Here is a 21,422-nt window from a genome sequence, read left to right as displayed (position 1 = left end):
TACATTGATCAAGGGAAAAAAATTTAAAACAGATTCACTAGCTGTTGCCTCATGAGAGGCCCTGACCCAGTATCGTTCTGCAAAGGGATGTAAAGCAATACAAGGGGTGCACACTCAGGAAACATCTGCCACTGTGGTGAAATGTTGAGAAGGGAACAATACAAGCCACAAATGAGAATCACAACCCAAACACCACATGTAGGAACACCTGTGTTAATTCAGACAAATTCTGCCGGTCTTGGTTTGACCTCTTCCATCACTGAAAAACACCTAACTCAAACAGGGTAAAAACAGCCTTGCGTTTGAGAGATTAATTCCATCTTATCAATATAGGTCCACGCGCATATTGACTATATAGTGGAGATTAGGTATTGCTGGGGTAATTTCAGTGTGATTGCTTTGACAATCCCAAAGCACTCTACATTTATAACGGCTATTCTATTTATGTACTATATCAACTCTCATGAGAGACTAGCTTAAATGATTTCTGCTCTGACACATATACATGGTAAATTAGATTTCTAGACCATATTCATCTGTTATTAGTCATCCTTTTAAATCCATGCATCTAGGTACATTTGCAGATTCTATGTCTGTCATGATTCCCTTCGTCTCTCACTTCCTGTGAGAAGCTGTGGGAGAATGCAGCCTGTGTGATCTTGGCAGCCTCTCTGATGGCTGTTTAGGGAGTAGGGTCCTCAGAGCTGACTGCAGGCACCTGGGAGCTGAGCGGGTCTCAGTCCTGGGCCAGCTGGGCTCTGGTGTTTAGCGCAACCTCAAGAAGCACGGTAGGTGGAGCTCAGGTGCCACGTTATACACGGACACGCTGCCTTTGGAGGGAGGGACTTGCTGTTGCTTTTAACCAAACAGCGCCTCCATCGACCCTTTCCGTGCAGGGAACTTGTCTCTGAGCTGAAAGGCACACAGATGTGAATAATTATGAGGAGAGCAATTCTTGGGGGAAGACTTTTGGCCCATCCTGTCAGAAGAAGATCGGCAAAGGTCCCTTTGGAAGCTGCTATTGGGAGGATTTGGGGGTCATTTGGGGGAAACTACACAATTGAAAACGGGTTTCTGACAGCATTTGCCATACCCTCCTCTTTCTTAGGAATAGAAGTTTATACTGTATTTTAATTCATCTGCCAAGTTATAGACCTGCAAGCTTTGCGTCGTTAGGAGTGCTTTTTGTTTTAAGTGCCTGAGCTCTGGAGTCAAATTGCCCAGGCTTAACCTCTGGCTCAACCACTTACGAGCTGTATAGCCTTGTTCAGGTGAGTTAACTTCTCTGTTAAATGGGATAATGATAATAATAACCTCCTTAGGGGATTGTTGCAAGTGCATGAGGTAACCTGTGTGCTGGATGCTAGTACATACTCAATAATTAATAGCGATTATTATTTTTTCCACAAAACTTACACCAGGCACAGAAGGTGTGACAAGAATATCTTGAGATTGCAAGTTGCAACTGGGGACTTGGAAGTGGGAGAATGGTGAGAAAATAACTTTTCATATAAACCCTTGGGGTTTCTTTTCTGGACTTTTCTGTATATGATACTTTCAGTCATCAGCCATCTACATTGCCTCAAGGAGAACTAGAGTGGCAGGAATATAAAGAGGAAACAAAGCAGTTAATGTTCCATCTTGGACTTCAAAATAAGCTTGTGGAGCCAGCCCCAGAGACCTACTTGCACAGCCAAACTTTTTGTTTGCAAGAGCTGATTTTGTGGAGATAAAAAGAGGCTTTTAAGAAGACAAGCACAATGCCCTGAAGGAGGCAAGGAATCAAGTTTGTGCCGTAACAACAGACTGCAAGAGAAGACTGGGGGACTCAGACAATGACCTCCCGGGCAAGACTGGACGAGACTAGGGTGACCACATAACTTAATGTCCAAATGGGTCACTGTTGAGAATGAAAAGGGGCATTATTATTCATCATGCTTGCAGCAAATGAGCAAGTCGGGACACGACCCAGGCAAATCAGGGACTGTGGCCACCTTAGCCAAGGTGCGCTGGACTGAGAAAAGGGAAGAGGAGCTGGATGAGGGAGGGAAGTGGCACCTGAGCATCATACGGAGGAAAGCAGGATCAGCAGAAAGAGCCCAACATCATCTCTTGCCAGTACCACAGAGCTGTAAGGAACCAGCTAGGACCGGCAGCCCATTCATCAACATGAGAGTAAACCGCACTTGTCACCTGCCTGATGAGCCACACGGCCCTCCAGGGAGGGCCTTCTGCCTGTATCTGCCAGCATATTACCTGTGCATCATCCCGCAGAAGGGATGCCCATGCCTCCCATAGACTTTGCTGAGCCACATTCAAACGTCCCTACACGGACGCTCTCTTTTTCAATAGCCCAGGATATTCAGAAGCCTCAAGGAGCAGAGAGAGGTGGGTGAGGGAGTCCCCAGCATCCACAGTTGGGTGGAATTAGATAGTGTTGTAACCCACCTCCTGTTACAACAGATTCTAGCTGAGTTTCTTCAGCAATGGCAAGCAGCATCTGGGCAGATGAGGGTGGGAGATGAGAAGATACCGGTGTGAAGACCAGGAGGACTGAGATCTACCAGAAAAATCTTAATGCCAGTTTTCCCAGCCCAAAAGAGAAATACAGCTCATTTCCCAGAGGTGAACATAAAACTTGCATGTTGGTTGTTTTATTCTGGTATCAACATTGTAGGAGTCTTAATTTGACCTTAAGGGCATTTTTTACTAGACCAGTAAGAATACTGATGTTCACAATCACCTACTCTTGTAACTACCAGGAACCTTTTAGAAAACATTTCTTAGGGTGAATTATGTATTTATATGTAAAATACCAGCAAACATCCTTATGGCCATAACTTTTGGATGTTTTCAAACCAGATTATAGCAAGACAATGTATTTTATTCAGCAGATTTGTTTTAATCTAATTATGTAGGTGAATAAAAATTACTGCATGCTGGTGCATCTAATGTAAGTTATCTATTATTCACACCACATTTACTTTTAATATTCATGCAGATTCCCTTTGACATAACCTACTGTGTCACAGTTAATCCAATAAAGATAAAATATAGCTCAGCAAAACACTAGTCGATTCCAGCTTTCTGGTAATTATTAAAGACTATTTCACACTGGTTCCTTCAATCAGTATATTTCCCCTTGGATATGATGGCGCTCCTCTTTGAAGCTTTCAATCCTCCCAGTGGATTCAGAGGAATACTCAAGCCCCTTTTCAGTCTCCGGTCTCAGAGGTAGTTCAAAGAGCACAACAAGGCTTCACAGGTTTATCCTCAAAGGCTGACACTGTCTGTTTGATGTATGGTGACTTAAAAAGTCATCTCTGGCAAAGCATGTGTTTGCTACCAGTCTATCGAATCAGCCATTTATCAACTTCTCTGTATTCACCCAGTGCACCTGCTAACAGCTCAAATGAGAACACACACTGTCTCCTGCTGGACTGACTATTGATTTGATTCCCTCCTCTAATTTTATATTGTTTTCCTGCCCTGTGGATGAAGCAACTCCTTTACTGGATGAAATGAACATGGAACCTGTGAACCAACGGCCTTTGGTTGTTGTGTTCAAGAGCCCCGAGGGCAACAGACTCTTCACAGGTTGAGGACAGCTGGCCTGGGAGAGTGGCTTTCCCATCCCAGCATGCCTTGTTTTTCACTATTACCCACATCTCAGGTATCTCATTGTATGGGCCCTGCTAGGAACTTCAGAGATGACTAGGAACTCCCAACCTCATCATCAGAAGCTGGACATATCCAATGTCTAACCAGCGCATGCAAATAAAACCCTGGATTGAAGACAGGGATACACCAAATTCCTCTCATTTTAATCACCTCACCGTAACCATCTCCATGCCCCAAGGAAAATCTCCTTTATTCTTTGTAATCCTAAGCACTTGATTCCAGCTGAGACTTTTTCCCTTCCACTTCTCTGTCATTACCTCGCTGCATCATGAAAATTATTATTTATGAATGACTTCCTCAGTTTAATCTCTGATATAGTCATATAATTTGATTAACATTATAGTTAATGCTTCAACTACAGAAAACACTATTTTGATGGATTCTTACAGAAAAGGACAAAGATAAGATCAATATTTTTCTGTGCAATATATATATATTTTTTTGAATTTCATTTATTTTTTATACAGCAGGTTCTTATTAGTTATCTATTTTACACACATTAGTGTATATATGTCAATCCCAATCTCCCAGTTCATCCCACCACCACCACCCCTAACCCCCGCTTTCTCCCCTTGGTGTCCATAGGTTTGTTCTCTACATCTGTGTCTCTATTATTTTGAGATGGAAATAATTCTGTGATTGAAGAGTTAGTTGTAACATGAGGTAGATCTAAGATTATTATTTGTTCCCGATTCCCTTCCTATTTTTACAACAAATCATTCCCCCCTTCCCTTTTTTAGTATGCCTTAGAGATGGTGCAATCACCAAGATTCTATCCATAATACTCTTTTATTCTTGTTTTGTACACATTCTCTGGATGGTCTGATTCAATCATGGCTCCAATTACCATCTAAATACAGAAAACTCCCCCAAATCTATTTCCAGCTTTGATTTCTCTGCCAAGCACCAGCCCCTATTTCTCTCTGATAAATGTTTCCATTTAGATAGGTTGCAGGCAACTTAATCTCAACATGCTCAATACTCAACCCATTATCCTTATACATAATTTCTCCAGAATTCTTTGTCGGTAGCTGCTAGGTATTATGTCCCTTATCAATGGAGTCAACACCCTAGATGTAATTGATCTCCAAGTAGCATCCATTAAATCTTTCTCACATCTACCACTTTCTCTATACAACCATTGTCACAGGCCTATCTCAGGGCCCTGTCGTCTCTAGCTCTGACCACTTCAATAAACTCCAGATTCACCACCCATCTTCTTTACGATTGTTATTATATTTGTTTAAAACAAGATTTAACCATGAATCTCATGGTCTCATCTAACTTCTTTATTAAAAAGCAATAAACTCTAATTGCTTGCTTAAGTTGTTTTACTGCCTCCTTTTGCCTTTAGGATAAAGTACAAAATTACCTAGCAATGCATAGGAAACTGACCATAGCCAAGTACTTCATACAGTGAATACTAGTTCTTTACAGTAAGCATTGGTAGTTTAAGTGGTTAGAGGCAGATGGAGGCCACCCTTACAAACTCCCTACCAGGTAGCACATGCCAATCAAAATCAGTCTCAGATCAAACTCAGTCAGACTCATGATCTTGAAGAACAAAATGCAAAGACTTACACTATCATATCACTTGTAATAAAGCTATAGTCATTCGCAGTGTAAGGATAGAGAACCAGATCAATGGAACGAGTGGTCCAAACATAAACTCACATATACATGCCCACTGACTGATGACAATTTGACACCACAGAGCAGTGGAGAAAGGGCAGTACTATCACTAAATAGTGCTGGGTCATTGGATAGCCACATGGAAAAAAGAACGATTCTTCAGCACTCCCTTATACCGTATCCTAAATCAGCTGAGGAAAACTGTACATTTAAATGTGGAACGTAAAACAATGCAGCTTCTAGAAGAGATATTCCAAGCGTGAGAAGGAGCTGATGTGTTGTTGCTGGCTCTGAGATTGAGGGGGCCATGTGCAAGGACTAAAGAGTGACCTGGAAGAACTAAAGGAAGCTTCCAGTTGACAGCCAGCCAGGAAACAGGGACCTCAGTTCTACAATTACAAGGGACAATCGTCTATCAACCACCAGAATGAGTAGGAAGCAATTTCTTTCCCAGAGCCTCTGGATAAGATCCCAGGCCAGCCAACACTTTGATTTCAGCCTTATAGGACCTGGAAGAAAGGAACTAGTTGAGCCCACCTGGACTTCTGGCCTACAGAACTGGGAGATAATAAATTTGTATTGTTTTAAGCTGCTAAATTTGTGATAATTTATTATAGCAGCAATAGAAAACTACTATACTCGTTAAGAAGAAAATGGAGAGATAAATTGTAATAAATACTTACAATGGACTGCAAAAGAGCAGGGATCAGTAAACTATGACCCACAGGCCAAACCTGACCTATGCTTGCTTTTGAAAATAAAGCTTAATTGGAACAGAGCCAGGTCTATTCGTCTGTGTATCATCTGGGGCTGCTTTCATGCTACAGCAGCAGAGTGGAGTAGTTTTACCAGAGCCCATATGGCAGCCAAAGCTGAAAATATTTACTATCTGGCTCTTTAAAGAAAAAGTTTGTTGATTCTGGTAGAGAGGAATGAGAAACAACTAACTACATATAATAATGTAGATGAATATCACAAAAATAATGGTGAATAAAGTTAGAAACAAAAGAGTACTTACTGCACGATTTTGTTTATGTAAAGTTTATAGCAGATAAAACTAATCTCTGCTTGTAAGAGTAAGGTTGGTTTGAGAAGGAGGACGGGGAAAACAGTGATTTAGACACGGGTGTGGGGAGGCTTCTGGGATGCTGGTAATATTCTCTTTCTTGGTCTGGATGGTGGTTAAATGGCTTTGTGAAAAACCCATGAAGCATAATCTACTCACTTATTATGTATGCTAGTTATTGGGTTGGCCAAAAAGTTCATTCAGGTTTTTCTGTAACATCGTACGGCAAAACCTGAACGAACTTTTTGGCCAGCCCAATACTTCCACAAAAAGGAAATTTAAAATAGTATGACTTTATTCAGACATTTAAAAGAATATATACTTATGAGGTCCTTAGTACCACTGAAATAAAATTCAAATCTTGTATTTAGAATGTCCTCTGGAGTTCATATGAGGACTTCACTGTCTCTAACATCTTTTTTTTTCGGAATTTATTTAATTTTGGCTGCATTGGGTCTTTGTTGCTGTGCACAGACTTTCTCTAGTTGTGCAGAGCTAGGGCTACTCTTCGTTTCGGTACGTGGGCTTCTCATGACAGTGGCTTCTCTTGCTGCGGAGCACGGGCTCTAGGCACTTGGGCTTCAGTAGTTGTGGCACATGGTCTCAGTAGTTGTGGCTCACGGGCTCTAGAGCACGGGCTCGGTAGTTGTGGTGCATGGGCTTAGCTGCTCTACGGCCTGTGGGATCTTCCTGGACCAGGGCTCAAACCCGTGTCCCCTGCATTGGCAGGCAGATTCCTAACCACTGCACCACCAAGGAAGTCCCTCTTACATCTTGCTACTTGGGCCAGTAGCATTGACATTGCCGGAGACCTGGTTAGAAAGAATCTCAGCCCCACCCTAGACATGCTGAGTCAGAAACTGTATCTTAGTAAGAGCTCAGGTAATTCCTTTCCACATTAAAGTTTGAGAAGTACTGCTCGTATGGATTTGCTATTTCACTGCCGCTTATCCTTCACAAAACATATATTTCTACATGGACAAAAGTGCAGTTCTTGGCAGCCCACATGCCCCAAACTTGTCGCAGGCACCTGGACAGGACTGCTCTGGAAGCAAACATACCTGCCCATGCTACCTAAGTTCAAGCTCTCTGATCTCCACATACTCAGGCATCAGAAGACACTAGGGCCCACATTTCCCTAACTTGCATTTGAATAGGCAAATAGAGCCCAGATTTATCTTTTTTTTGTTTTTTGCGGTACGCGGGCCTCTCACTGTTGGGGCCTCTCCCGTTGCGGAGCACAGGCTCCGGACACGCAGACTCAGCGGCCATGGCTCACGGGCCCAGCTGCTCCGCGGCATGTGGGATCTTCCCGGACCAGGGCACAAACCCGCGTCCCCTGCATCGGCAGGTGGACTCTCAACCACTGCACCACCAGGGAAGCCCCAGATTTATCTTTTTATAACAATAAAGGGAACAAACATGAGAAGTTTATCCGGAATAAATACGTCAGCCTCTTTCTCTATCACCTTACAATTCAGACCTCAGGGGGAATATAAACACATCTGTGGATTATGTTTATAACCTCAAAGGGTCAGTTGTTCATCTTCAGAGAGTTTCATCTTCAGAGAGTCAAATAGAATGAGAAAAGTTGTCTCTGGGAGAGTAAGATCTCGTTCATGTAGGAAATAAAACAATATTTTCTTCTGTAGAAAACTAAAGCAAGGTTATATATCATAAAACTAGATGTGGGAAACATAATAATGTATGGTTCCATGAGCAGAGAAGAATGGAGAAATGACCCTTGCTGGCTAACAGTTCTTGTGTTAATGATTCAGAATGAAAGTTAGAAAAGTTGTATTAGAAATTTCTAGCCAAAAGAAAAAGAAAAAAAAGGTCTTCCCTGGTGGCACAGTGGTTAAGAATCCACCTGCCAATGCAGGGGTGACGGGTTCGAGCCCTGGTCCGGGAAGATCCCACATGCCACCGAGCAACTAAGCCAGTGCGCCACAGCTACTGAGCCTGCACTCTAGAGCCCGCGCACCACAACTACAGAAGCCCACCTGCCTAGAGCCTGTGCTCTGCAATGAGAAGCCCGCGCACCACAACAAAGTGTAGCCCCCTCTAGCTGCAACTAGAGAAAGCCCGCGCGCAGCAACAAAGACCCAACGCGAACAAAAAAGTAATAAAAAAAATTTCTAGATAATTGGCCTATGATCTGAGTGCTCCTGATATTTCTTTCTTACACATAATACGGCTTTAAAATGGCCATTATGGTGACTATAATGCCGTTTGTTGCTCCTCCCAATTCTGAAAATCAAATCACCCAGTGGTGCAAAATTTGAAAGCACGGGGGCGGGGGGGGGGGGGCGGGGGGTGAGGGAAGAGAGACTTTGAAGGAAAGTAACTAACCCTGCTCTACCAAATAATGTAACTACTATGTCATGAAACCAATAATGCCACTGTGGCAGGGGCGAGTAAGCAACCAGATGTGGGACCTCAGTCTCTGTGGAAGAATAGCCAAAATAAGTAGTTTTCTGTTAAATTTAAAATTTTTGTATTTTGAGGTATAAAGCCCTCAACTTTGCCAAAACTTTCGTAAAGACATTGAATAAGGGAGTGAATGAGTGAGTGAGGGAGGGAGAGAGTGCAGGTGTGCATATTCTGAAAATCAGTTGAAAGGAGCTAATTTCCATATTAGGGTCAAGATGCTGAGAAAAATGTTTGGGACATACTGGCAGGTGAACTACACTGAGTCCAGGCATGGAGCTTCTTGCGCCTGCCAGAGCCTGAGGGGACCTCAGACTGAACGTCTCCTGGTATTTACTGCAGTCTTACGTAGGACAACAGAGTTGCCTTTGGAATCAGGGTTTGAGCCAAACACCTAGAAACTAGGAAGCAGAGTGACGCCAGCTGATGTGTGCTTTCTCAGCTGAAAAGGCAAGCATAAAAGTTGCTGCTCAAAATAGGATATTGGTCATACTGCAGGGTATAAAATGATCTGGGAGTGGCTGGGTTTTCTTGTGTTTATATAAATAATAGGCAATTTTGCTTTTATATTCTCTCACATTCAAGAAGAGAATATTGAACATATTTAGGGTCTATATTGGAAGGTACTTCATTTGCCAATTATTAAAATCATTATTTTTAAAGAGAAAAGGAAAATATTTAAATATGGTTTATCATTTATGTTGTGTTGCTTGTTATATACTTCAAAATACTCAACACAACGCTAGTATAATATAAATGTGTGTGCTGACTTTTCTACCCAAGGGGCAGTTGTTATAAATAGGAATCCACATTTCCTGGGTGGTTATCTAACATTAAATAACAAAGGCCACACTTCAGAGGTAACTATTAAAGGCATGTTTTTTATCCTTATCGCTTATCCGCACCCGTAGTTTTGTTAACCAGCATAGTGAATATTTGACATAGATTCTTACTGGAGAAACTGGCCACTGGATATTAGAAATGGGCTCTCATTGGTGAAATGAATGGTATTTAAGATATGTGGACTGGCTAAGATATTGAGGAGCACCTGAAAGGACAAAAGTTAGGACTTCTTTAAATTTACTGGGCCCATTGCATGAACTACTTAGTGTCAGCTTGCTAATGGACGTTTGTTTACAAAGTCTGGGCCACTTTGCTGAGGTATGTTTTTTAAATACTTGTCTGTGTATATGGCAGAGTTTCATCTGAGATTCGGTTTAAGAACGAAGAGGAGGAACTGTCCTTCACTCACCTTCAACATTTTAGCAGCTACCATTTTTCAAAAGCAAGTAACTAAGAGTTGTTCATGACCAACTTGCTAAAGTCAGTTTTCAAGAATTTATTAAAACTTTATTTATATGCGTGTTTCATTTGTATAAGTGTTCTTTCACCAGTCTGTTGATATCTCTGGGGAATAAAAAATGTTCAGACGTTGGAGCTGGGGGCCATGAGTGACATTCGCTTTTGGCAATTCCCTGGGTGACAATAGCTATCATTTCCCAATTTGGTTTCCTGATGCACTTCTGCCTACTTAGGCCTATCCCATTAGTCTCCATCTGTGGGGATATGAAGATTAACCTTGCTCAGTGTTATGTTGGAGATTTGAATTGGAGATCAATTTCCTTTAGGGAAGAGACTATCAATCAATGTCAACCTTTTATTTATTCAACAGCCACTGTATGCACAGTATTGTTCTAAGTCCTTGGAGAATTATCAAGATTGCATATGTATTGTAGACCATGATCTCCAGAACTCATGATCTACAGGGGCACAGAAGATAAAAAGGTGTATTTAATTTCATTATCTAAAAATAACCTTCGGTGACAGCTATCTATAGATTCACTGCTGAGAGCTCTAATTTGTGGTAGATTCCAAGTCTTTTAAAAGTCTCTTTTTTCCTTTAATTTCTTTATTCCTCTATCCTTTCTTTTCTCTCTCCTTCCATCTCTTCCTTTCTGCCTTCATTTCTCCCCTTTCATTCTCCCTTTCACCTCCCTCACTTCTTTCTCTTCTGCTCCCTCCTTTCCTCTCTTCCTCCCTTTTCCCCTCTCTCCCTTCCTTTCTTCCTTCTCTTTGCCTGAATAGTTTATTTGAGCATTTCCCCCAAGATAGTAAAGAATCTACTGCTTTGTTCTCCTGTCTTCACATCACGAGGTTAAATGGCTTTATTTAAAAACAAGTGTTCTCTCCTCTCTCAGAATGTGCCTGTTGTGGGATGCTGGCTTTTGAGCGCTTCCTCTTAAGGCCATGCTGAGGGCAACTGGCCCTCTGCTTTCACTGAGTGTTGGTAAATTTCCTCATAGCCCAGATGAACCTGAACCCTACTGCTCCTGAAAGCTCCTTGCCCTCATCTTGCTATTTGAGGAGCCAGGCATTTTGGGGTTTGAATCTTGGTTCAGCCACGTTCTGACTCTGGCACTAGGCGAGGTGTCTAAATTTTCTCAACCCCAATTTCTTCACCCACAAAGTAGGAGACACAATGTTTACAAAACATTACAGACATAATTCTCTCCAACTTTGGTTACTGTCATCACTTTTGCTTTATTTTCACTCTAATTCTTGGTTTCTGATCTTACTGGACCCTGAACCCTCTACTCCACTGCATTGGGATGACTTGCCTGTGTCCATTCACCAGGTATCAGACCCAGATGTTTCTCCTAAGCTCAGTATCCCTGTCTCTATCAGAGTACCAGGTCCTCCCTGCCCACATACAGGCTGAACTGATCACAGAGACTCCTGGTTCTTTGCCTAATCTATACCCGCATACTGGGAGCCATGTATTCCAACAGGATTCATTTTAATTGGGAAGATCAGTAATTCTTCCTTTAGTTTCCTCAATAGTTATAAATTTATGTAATCCCCTTCCCAGGATATATTTAAGCTCCAGATTGATACCCAACTACATGAGAAGATTTAGAAATCCTAGTCATCCAAGTGCTTAAGAATTTAGGACCTAGGGTCAGAAAGACTGGTTTCAAATCCTAGCTTTGCTATTTAGTAGCTGTGTGAATTTGGGGAAGTGTTTTAACAGAGTTTTAGACCTTAGTTCCAGCCCTACATATTTATCTAAAGACAGCTGTTTCACGTAGGGGAAGAAGCATGGTCTGGGGCAGCAGAGACATAGTTTCAAATCTTGCACCTAATATTTATGGAATGAATCTCTCTTTCTGCTTCTGTTTTTCATATATAAAATGGGATAATGATGCACAGTAAACGATTGTGCTTGCCTGCCACTGAGTAAGGGGCATTCCTGTTATAGACCGAGGAGAACTGGAGAAAGGAGCACAAATCTGTTCAAGGTTGCATTGTAGACGCCAGTCTGAGTGTTCTCGACTTGGTTATTATTTTTTAAAAAAAAGGGAGAAGGATATTCCTGGACTAATACTACTGAAGCTTGTCACCTGGGGCCCAAAAGAACTATCAGAATTGCAAATTTTCAATCTCTCTGAAGATGATGCCTACTAGTGTATTGTAAGGAAGCCCTTGAACAAAGAAGGTAAGAAACCCAGGACGAAAGTGCTCAGGATTCAGTGTCCTGTTACTCCACGTTTCCTGTGACACAAACATCAGTGTATCGCTCTGAAGAAACTGCATACCAAGCAAACTAAGGACGAGCCAGCAGAATATGATACACTTTTGGCCAAGGGAATGAAAGAGGCCAAAGGAAAATGCCAGGAACAGACTGCCAAGAGACAGAGGCTGTACCTGCTGTGAGCTTCTACCTCTAAGTCTGAGTCCAGTAAAAACATGATTTCCTAAGAGTAACAAATTAACAAGATCAGACATTACAAAAGATTAAATGAGATACAAATCTATGAATATGTTTCACCGCAAAACGCTTTTGAAAATGTTATTTCTAGCTCCCGGAAGGGTACCCTCACATAAGGGTCATAGTCAGGGTTCAAATGGGTCAAAGAAAGAAAGAAAGAGCGATTCTTTCTTCAACCTGCTTTCCGTGGTGCTTCTGGCTTTCCTGGGTCTCTCTCACTTTTCTCTGTTCTCATGCCTCCTCTTAGGTATTGCTCCTGGGAACCTCTTCCTTCTCTTTTTCTGGGTCAGCTGCCCAGCCCAAACCAACACAGAGCAATAACAACATCACTCGCCTCTAAATCTCACTTCTTGCTACAGGGTGCAATCTCCTGTCTGTGATATTACTTCCAAGTTCCGATGTCTCTTCTCTGAGGGTCTCCTCTGTGAGAGACACACTGTGATGAAACATGGGGTAGCAGAGTATGCCTGAAAGCCCACTCATCGCGGCAGCTCATCCAAAAGACAAGCTGCTTTCGAAAGTAGGAAAGCTGGTTGAAGATGATTCTTTTGACAACACTGCTGATGGACTGAGGAAGCCGGGTGGGAAGGGAAGAGCCCTGAAAAGATCTCTCCCTGTGTTTCTTTCTCTTCAGGGCGAGCTCCTAACATCCCCAGAACAAGTTAGCTTAAGCACCACATCACTTTCAAACCTTAAGAGAACATGGAAACCTGGAGCATTTGTGACCAGAAGGCATTCCCTTCTGATTGTGAATAAAGAGGGTGAAGAATAGATTCTTATGTGCAGGGCAAAAGTTCTGGTTAGAAATTGTCCCCAAACACCGACAAACACAGAGACTATATGAAGAGCAATATTGGGAATGAGTCCGTATTGGGAGTTAGCCTTTCTAAATTTAGAACCTCAGAATGTTGTAGCTGGATACTCTAGAGTGAGGGGTCTAAACTCAAATACCAGCAGGAGACAAGCACATATTCTTAACGAGAGAAGCTGCCTGGTGGGAACCGTGGCGTCAGGAGAGGGCTGACATCTAAAGGGGCAGATGCAACTCTACTTCTGGTGATTGTTGCTTTGATGTTCACTGTAGTCAGATTCTCCAACTTGTTAGGAGTAACTGGATTTTAACATAAAATCCTTTTAAATATATGCAGCTAATTAAACAAACAAACAGGTGGATGCTGTGTTGTAATTGCCAATCGAGTTAACGGACTCCTGATTTTTAAAGAAACTGAGGCTCAGCAATGAGAAGTGACTGCTTCACAGAAAACTGTCAGAGACAAGTATTCTAGATATGATTGATGGTAAGACCCTAGTCTAAAGTTCATTTATTAAGACCAATTCCATGGCCACTCGAATGCTAAAAATACACTGATGGAACCTAGTGTGGTAGATCAAAAAATTAATCTAATTCTTCACTTCCCTTTAAATAGAATGGTACATTCATGCCGTTACCATGGCTTTGTGGTGGGTAGAGTATATATACCCACCTGTGACTTTGAGCTTGACCTTGTGGACTGCTTTGACCGATGGGATGTTAGTGGATGTGACTCAAGCAGAGGTTTAAAATGTGTTTTCATGTCTTTCTTCTGTGCCCGTACATTTCTTGTATTTCTTAGTGTGTCCAAATGTCCCCTTATATAGATACCAGTCAGACTGGATTAGTCTGACAGCCTCATTTTAACTTCTGTAGAGGCCCTCTCTCCAATACAGTCACATTTGGGGGTACTGGGGGTAAAGGCTTCAACACATGAATTCTGGGGGACATGATTTAACCTATAACACACAGGTTACCATTTGACTAGAGTGGCCATTTTTTGTTCAGACCCAAAGTGCTAAAATGCAAAAGTGCTAAAATGCCAACCCACATCAGATTCTGGGACAACCTGCAGAAACTAATACTGGATATATGGCCATGCCATCCTGGTGGTGGGGAAGTGGGATATTTAGCCTTCCTCACCCTGGATCAGGGTCTGCTCCAACAGTTCTGACGGCTGTTACAAAAGCTTGTTTCAGCTCTCAGGTTGAACTAAGAAATGCCTCGGCTGACTGACATGAAAAGAGATTTAATTAACCTCTTGGAACACCATCCCCCAGAACTGGCCATGTCTGCTTTCTCACTTCTGCCTGCTGATCCCCTACCACCTGTCCTTAAAAATCTGTGATGTACATGTACCTGGTTCCTTGGGCAGCCTTTGTTTTGATGCTGCACAAACTCCGAAGTCAGACTCAGTAGCCACCACTGAAGATGATGCCCAGTGCAGCCCACTTGCCCACGTTGTAAGATTTGTGGAAACAAGACTGTTTCTGCCTTTTCTCAACAGCAGTGGTTCTCAACCTGGGCTGCACTTCAGAATCACATGCGAAGCTTTTAAAAGCCCTGATGCTGCCAGCACTCCTGACCAATTCAATCAGAAGCACTGGAGGTAAAACCCAGGCATCGGTATTTTTTATATAGCTCTGCTGGTTACTCCATCGTGCATCCCCTTTGAGAATTAGCTCTCTAGATCCTGGCTGCTAAAGTCTGGTCAGTGGACCAAGAGCTTTACCGTTCCTTGGGAGCCTGTTAGAAAAGCAGAATCTCGAGCCCCACCCCAGACCTGTGGAATCGGAATCCGCATTATCATGATTCCTAGAAACGTTAATGTCTGAGGAGCGCTGAGCTATATCATCTGTTCTCACCTTTGGCTGTACGCTAGAAATGCATGGGAAGCTTTAAAAATGCTGGTGCTCTGGCTGCACAGAAACCTGATTCAGTTACACCCATAGGAGTGAGGACCAGCAACCAGGACTTTTTTAGATCTTAGCAGATGATTCAAATTGAGCCACTGCTTTAGGCTCTAACATTTATCTGTTTGAAACAAAATTTTCCAAACACTCAAATGCCGAAGGCTTAATAGGTCTGTGAGCCGTATCGTCTCCCGATGCCACAGTGCCAGCCAGGAGTGATGTGTCATCAGAGGAGTTGTAGAGTAATTGCAATCTGGACTTCTCTGCTCCATTGGTGCTAGCTCATTTGTAGAATCACTATGGCTGTTGGGACCTGGAGGGCCTAGAAGTGAATTCTAACAGAGGGTCAGAATAAGTGCCCAGATATTTTATTAGGAACTTCAGGAAAAGTCCTTCCAGAAAGAGATCCAGACCTGCTTCTGTCCTGAAGTTTGCCTGGGATGGGCTGGACCAAGCTGCATTTGTGGGCAGACATTCCAAGCTGTGAAGGCCTAAGGCAACTGGAAATGACTTAGGGATCACTAAGTGTCACTTTCTTTGTGGCTGTTGAATTTTTGTAGCCACACTCTATATATAAACAACAAAATTGTTATTACTATATTAAATACATAACAATAAATATATCATGGGTTGATTGTGTCCCCCTCCAAAAGATGTGTTGAAGCCCTAAGCCTCTGTATCTCACAATGTGACCTTATTTCGAAGCAGGGTGTTTACCAAGGTAATCAAGTTAAAATGAGGTCATTAAGGTGAATCCGACATGACCAGTGTCCTTAAAGGGGAAATTTGGACACAGAGAGAGAAGTGCACAGAGGTAAGACCATGTAAAGAAACACAGGGAGAAAGACAGCCATGTGACTATAGTGATCTATCTATAAATCAAGAAACACCAAGGATTACTGGAAAATACTAGAAGCTGGAGGACACAAGGGAGGATTCTCCCCTAGAACCACCAGAGAGAGTTTGGCTCTGTGGACCATTTGATTTCAGATTTCTAGCCTCTAGGACTGTGAGACTACAGATTTCTGTTGTTTTCAGTCACTTTGGTTTTGGTACTTTTTTATAGCAGCCCTAGGAAACTAATACAACAAGTAAGGCTAAAAATGAATTAAGATGAAATTTTCCAAAATTACCCTAAAGAACGAAAAAACTGGATAAGGAGATTCTAAAATTGAATAGCTCTTTTGAAAGATTCTTTTTACAGATAAATATAAGTATATAGATGCTTAAAATAAAAAGCTGAAGAGTTCTTTGCTAAAAGATGTCATATTTTCCAGCACTCAATGAATGGAACTTAACTTAGAGCCATTTGTGGAAATGTGTTTTCCCTTTCGAAATCATTAAAACATACATTGTTTCTCTTTATGTTAGTTTTACGATGCATGTTGGAATTCCAAATAAAATATTGTTTAGATGCTTATGCACTAAGGATTGTTGCTTTGCAATGAGACACAAGACTGGGTGGAAGAATATCTTTCTATATCAAGGCAGTGAATCCTTAGTCAATGGTCCAAGTGTACTTTACAGTAGGATGTTATTATGATATCAAAATATTTTGATAGGCAAAAGACTATGAATATAGAAAGACCTCTCTACAAATCCTAATATCAAGTACATTTGCCAAGAAGTCAGATACTGCCTTTTAAAACATGCTCATATCTTTTGTTTTATTCTTTGCTTCTGTGTCACTACACCTGCAAGTGTTAAATCCAAGGGACCTGGAAACCTTTCCATATTTTTCCTCCCGATAGCCCCAGATGAAAGTACACATGCTAACTTGGCTGAGCTTTTTCATCAGTTCCTGAAGTTTCTACAAAAGCATGTTGCTGACCAGGAAACTGGGTCAGGCAATTGTTCTGCAATAAAGATGATCTTTTGAAGTGTCTCAGCAGCTGCCTACCTTGAACAGGAGTCCCGTGGTTCATGCTCTTCACAAATTGAGCCTCAGGCCTCAGATATTATTTCTCTGCTTTAATAACAATGAAAAAAAACTTTGCCCTTTTGTTCGCCACCTTCCTTTGGGCTTTCTGATTGATGAACCTATTCACTTAAACAGAGTTTTTAAAATTGCTTTAAAAAATACAACCACTTCCTGAAATATATTTGTAAAGGAAAGCTATCTCTTGAAACTCTGTGAAGCTAGTACATAAGAAACACTGCCATGTTGCCATAGGACAACCACCATTGACTTGGGCAGAATCCCTAAGAGGCAGTTTGATTTCAACTTGAACAGGATTTGATCTTTCAGAGTCAGAGGTATTTTCCAGGCCTTGGGATTTCCTACGCACCCACAACAGAGGCATTTTCTCCCTTAATTCCTCAGTAAAGAAAGAAATAAGTTGTGGTTTTTCTTTTGATATCAACTGACAACATTAGCATATTCAGAGGGAAATATGTATAACTCATTGGATCAGATACCGTTTAACAGGGACGTGAATTATGAATCAATGAAAGAAGCTGTCACCAGCTATGTTACCTTGATATTAATAGCATGGACAATCAATGTTGGAAGTATCTGGGGCACATGTACCATTAAACCCATGTTGTCTTTCAAGAATGAGATAGAGACAGAGGAGGGAGAGAAGGGAGCAGCATGTGAGAGTGGGCTAGAGAGATCGAGGGATAACATTATTTATGAGGATTTCTTTTAACGTCCAGTGGAATTCAAATAACTCACCTGTTAGAGTCCCAAGCTGATGCAGTTTCAATCTGATCATGCGACCTGAGAAAAGAGATATCATCACCAGATTAACCTTTGTTGTCTACAACAAGGGCCAGCAGCCTATGGCCACTGCTTATTTTTGTATGGTCTGAGAGCAAAAAATGTTTTTACATTTTTAAATAGTTGAAAAAAATCAAACAAAGAATATTATTTTGTGACATGAAAATTACATAACACTCAAATTTCAGTGTTCATAAAATTTTATTAGAACACAGCCACAACCATTCTTTTATGTAATGTCTATAGATGCTTTTCTACTATAATGGCAGAGTTGAGTTATTGTGACAGAGACCATGTGGCCTTTAAAGCCTAAAATATTTACTATTTACTCCTTTGCAGAAAAAAGCTCACTGACTCCCTGTATATTCAAATACATGCATTTATATGTGCCCATATGTGTGTATATATAAGTGTAAATCATCTATCTACCTACCTACCTATCTACCTACTTATCTAATCTACGTAGCTAATGTTTTCCTTCCATACCTAAGTAAATCTTTCCTGTAGCTTTTATTTCTTCTAATAAAAGTAATATAAGCCCTGAAGCATAGTAACTATACATCTCTAAGCTCTTATTCCATTTTTGTAGTTAAAAACAAAACTGCTTCAATGCACAAGGCAATGTCTTATTCTACTGAGTGCACACTTTGATAAAACTTAACACGCTTGATATTTACTCTGGCTGGCAGGGAAGTATATTCACCTAGACTCTGGGCCATAAAAGCATCTGATATCCCCACAATAGCAACTTCAAAGGCAATATAAAAATGTTAATAGTTAATATACTAAAGCCCCAAATGCCCATCTGGGGTGGTGGAATTCATTTCCTATCATCTGTAGTTAAAAGAGACAAATTCAAGCTTTTAACTGGGGATTATTTAAGCTGTGTTTTAAATGAATAGTCAGGGAAGAGCTTAAAGATCATTACTTCCAGTGGGAGAATTTTGATCCTAGAATTGAAGGCCCTGGCATTTAATTTTTACAAAGTGACTAACAGGAAGCTGGAGGTAGCCAACGGAACTCAATTTGACAAATGCGTCTCAGATGTTGTGATATAATAAAGCATATATCCAGTCTTTGTCCCTGCTTCCTGGCACAGAGCTTCAAAAACTCTTGGAATTTTCCTGATAGGAGTGTCTGTTTTAATTCCTTACAAGCCCCTTCCCACCATACCTGAGTTTCTGCTAATAAGGTGATTCATGGTGGGGCCCTACATAGTTTCCAGGGAGGGGCTAACCATGCTAGAAAGACCAAGCTCATTATTACAGGGTTGGAACTTTCAGCACTGCCCCCCTGCCAACCTCCATGGAGAGAAGGGGGACTGAAGATTCAATTCAAACATGTGACCAGTGATTTAATCACTCATGTCCACCTAGTGAAACCTCAATAAAAACTCTGAAAAATGAGGCTCAGAGAGCTTCCAAGCTTATGAACATATCAATCAATGTACCAGGAGGATGGCACACCCTTGAGTCCACAGGGATGGAAGCTCTGCATCTCTCTTCCCCAGACCTTGTCCTGTTCACCTCTTCCATTTAGTTTTTCTTAAGTTATAACTTTTATAATAAAATGGTAGTTGTAAGTGTAGTGCTTTCAGTGAGTTCTGTAAGTCATTCTACTGAATTGTGAAACTTAAAGGGTATTGTAACAACCCTCAAATTTGTAGCCATCTGGGAAGAAGTGCAAGTAGTTTGGGGACACCAAAGACTTGTGGCTGGCCTCTGAAGTGGGGACAGTCTTATGGGACTGAGCCCTTAACCTGTGAGGTCTGTAATAACTGTGGTACTTAGTGTCAGAATATAATTGAGTTGTATCCACTATATTTCAATTAAAAAAGAATATAATTCAGTTGTAAGACATCCAGTTGGTGTTGCAGAATTGTTGCTAGAATGCACATGGTAACTTGGGCCAGGCCCAGTGCTAGGTGCTGAGGATGGAAAGATGGGTAAGGCAGTTCTTGATGTCAAAGTGCTCACAACCTGGTTGTGTAACTGTTTAATAAGATCAAAATGTGATTTCAGCATAAGAGGGTGAACCTCATCTTTTAAGAAGGAAGTGAGAGGAGTGGAACATAAGGAGGAAGCAAAAGGCCCTTGTTTTTAGTGTTTATGAGTAAACTCATTGTAAACTGTGAAAGCTGAGGCTCTATTCCTATGTCCATCCTGCAGTTTTATGTGTGCTAATTCTCATTATCTGTTACTGAGTTTGTGTTCTTGGGAAATTCTTCAGGTTTGTGTTCTTGGGGTATTCTTCTTTGAGGGATTTGTAGTTGGTGGAACTATTTGACACTGGGAAAAAGGGGGATGTTTTTCCCAAAGTGAGTAGATGCAAAAGCCCTCACTGGGCTCAGTTATTCACTGGGGCTCAGTGAGTGTCTGTAAATCATTCGTAAAGAACAGTGTCCTTCCTAATGAGAAATGGAATCTTTGGGCTGGAAAGTAAACTGAGTGGGGTGGTTTATAACCTTGAGGGAATTGAGAAGCAAGAGGTATGACCCTGGACTCTAACTCCCATATTGAGAAACACAACATTATTAAATCAGTGTCTAGTACAGGATGGGTAAGGTTGGAGGAAGAAGGATGGGGAGCCAGGAGAAGACGTTGGATAGAGAATAAAATGACCACAGCAACAGCAAAGCTGCAAGAAAAGGATTCCAAGGGGATTGTATCAGTATTATTCTAGCTATTTTAAGCAGAAAAGAATTTAATACAGGACTTAGGTTTTTACAAAATTGTGGTTGGGCTAGAGGAAGTGGGCTCCAGACTGGGCCTCCTAGTAATGATTTTCAATACAATTTTGTAGAAATAACACACCCAAGTAGTAGCCGCCTTTGCTGCCATAAGACAGCCAGGGACCTAGATCGACTGGCCCCAGTGCTGGCTCTAGGACCACAGTACTCCAGCTGTGGTCTAGGGCTGAGGAGGGCCACATGTGCCTGAGAGAACTTTAGCCTTGCTGACAAAATAGACACTGCCCAAACCATTCCCTCTCTCTCCACCTTCTCCCCACTAAATTCAGTGCTAGTGACTGGAGAACCTATTTCCCATTTGCAACCCAGCTGCAAAAGCATTTGGGAAATTTCGTTTGTATCTTTCTAACTTCTGCAGTGTAGATGGAAATTAGAGCAGATATTGAACAAATGAACCAATAGACCATAGTTTCTATGGGGTGGTGAAAGGGTACCAGGACATTAGGACTTCTTAGTCTTGCCATCATAAACCTGTACTTGAGAAACTTGGTTATTTTTACGTTCTTTGTAGTTTTGGACAACTATTCTGAGAGTGTGCCAAGAAGGAGATTTCAGTCCATATCTAAAGTAGGGTTTACAAGAGGCAGTAGAATTATTTTTGGAGGCCTTCCATGCTGATTGGTGACAGCATAAACAATCTCACATGGAG

At 41.5% G+C, this 21,422-nt stretch overlaps 1 protein-coding gene and 1 pseudogene across 1 annotated transcript in view; both read left to right on the top strand.

The window, feature by feature from the left end:
* LOC109552404 (uncharacterized) overlaps positions 1-21,422 on the top strand; it is a 341,732-nt gene that overhangs the window by 295,832 nt on the left and 24,478 nt on the right. The window contains exon 11 of the mRNA XM_073806936.1: positions 1,422-1,490. The gene's annotated coding sequence lies outside the window, so the exon portion shown is untranslated. The remainder of the gene's footprint in view (positions 1-1,421; positions 1,491-21,422) is intronic.
* LOC101333996 (small ribosomal subunit protein eS6-like) lies at positions 3,152-12,568 on the top strand (annotated as a pseudogene).

Source organism: Tursiops truncatus, chromosome 6, assembly GCF_011762595.2.
Source record: "Tursiops truncatus isolate mTurTru1 chromosome 6, mTurTru1.mat.Y, whole genome shotgun sequence".
NCBI classification, from domain to species: domain Eukaryota; kingdom Metazoa; phylum Chordata; class Mammalia; order Artiodactyla; family Delphinidae; genus Tursiops; species Tursiops truncatus.
The sequence above is the reverse complement of the archived record's forward strand: the minus strand, read 5'-3'. Positions and strand labels throughout refer to the sequence as shown.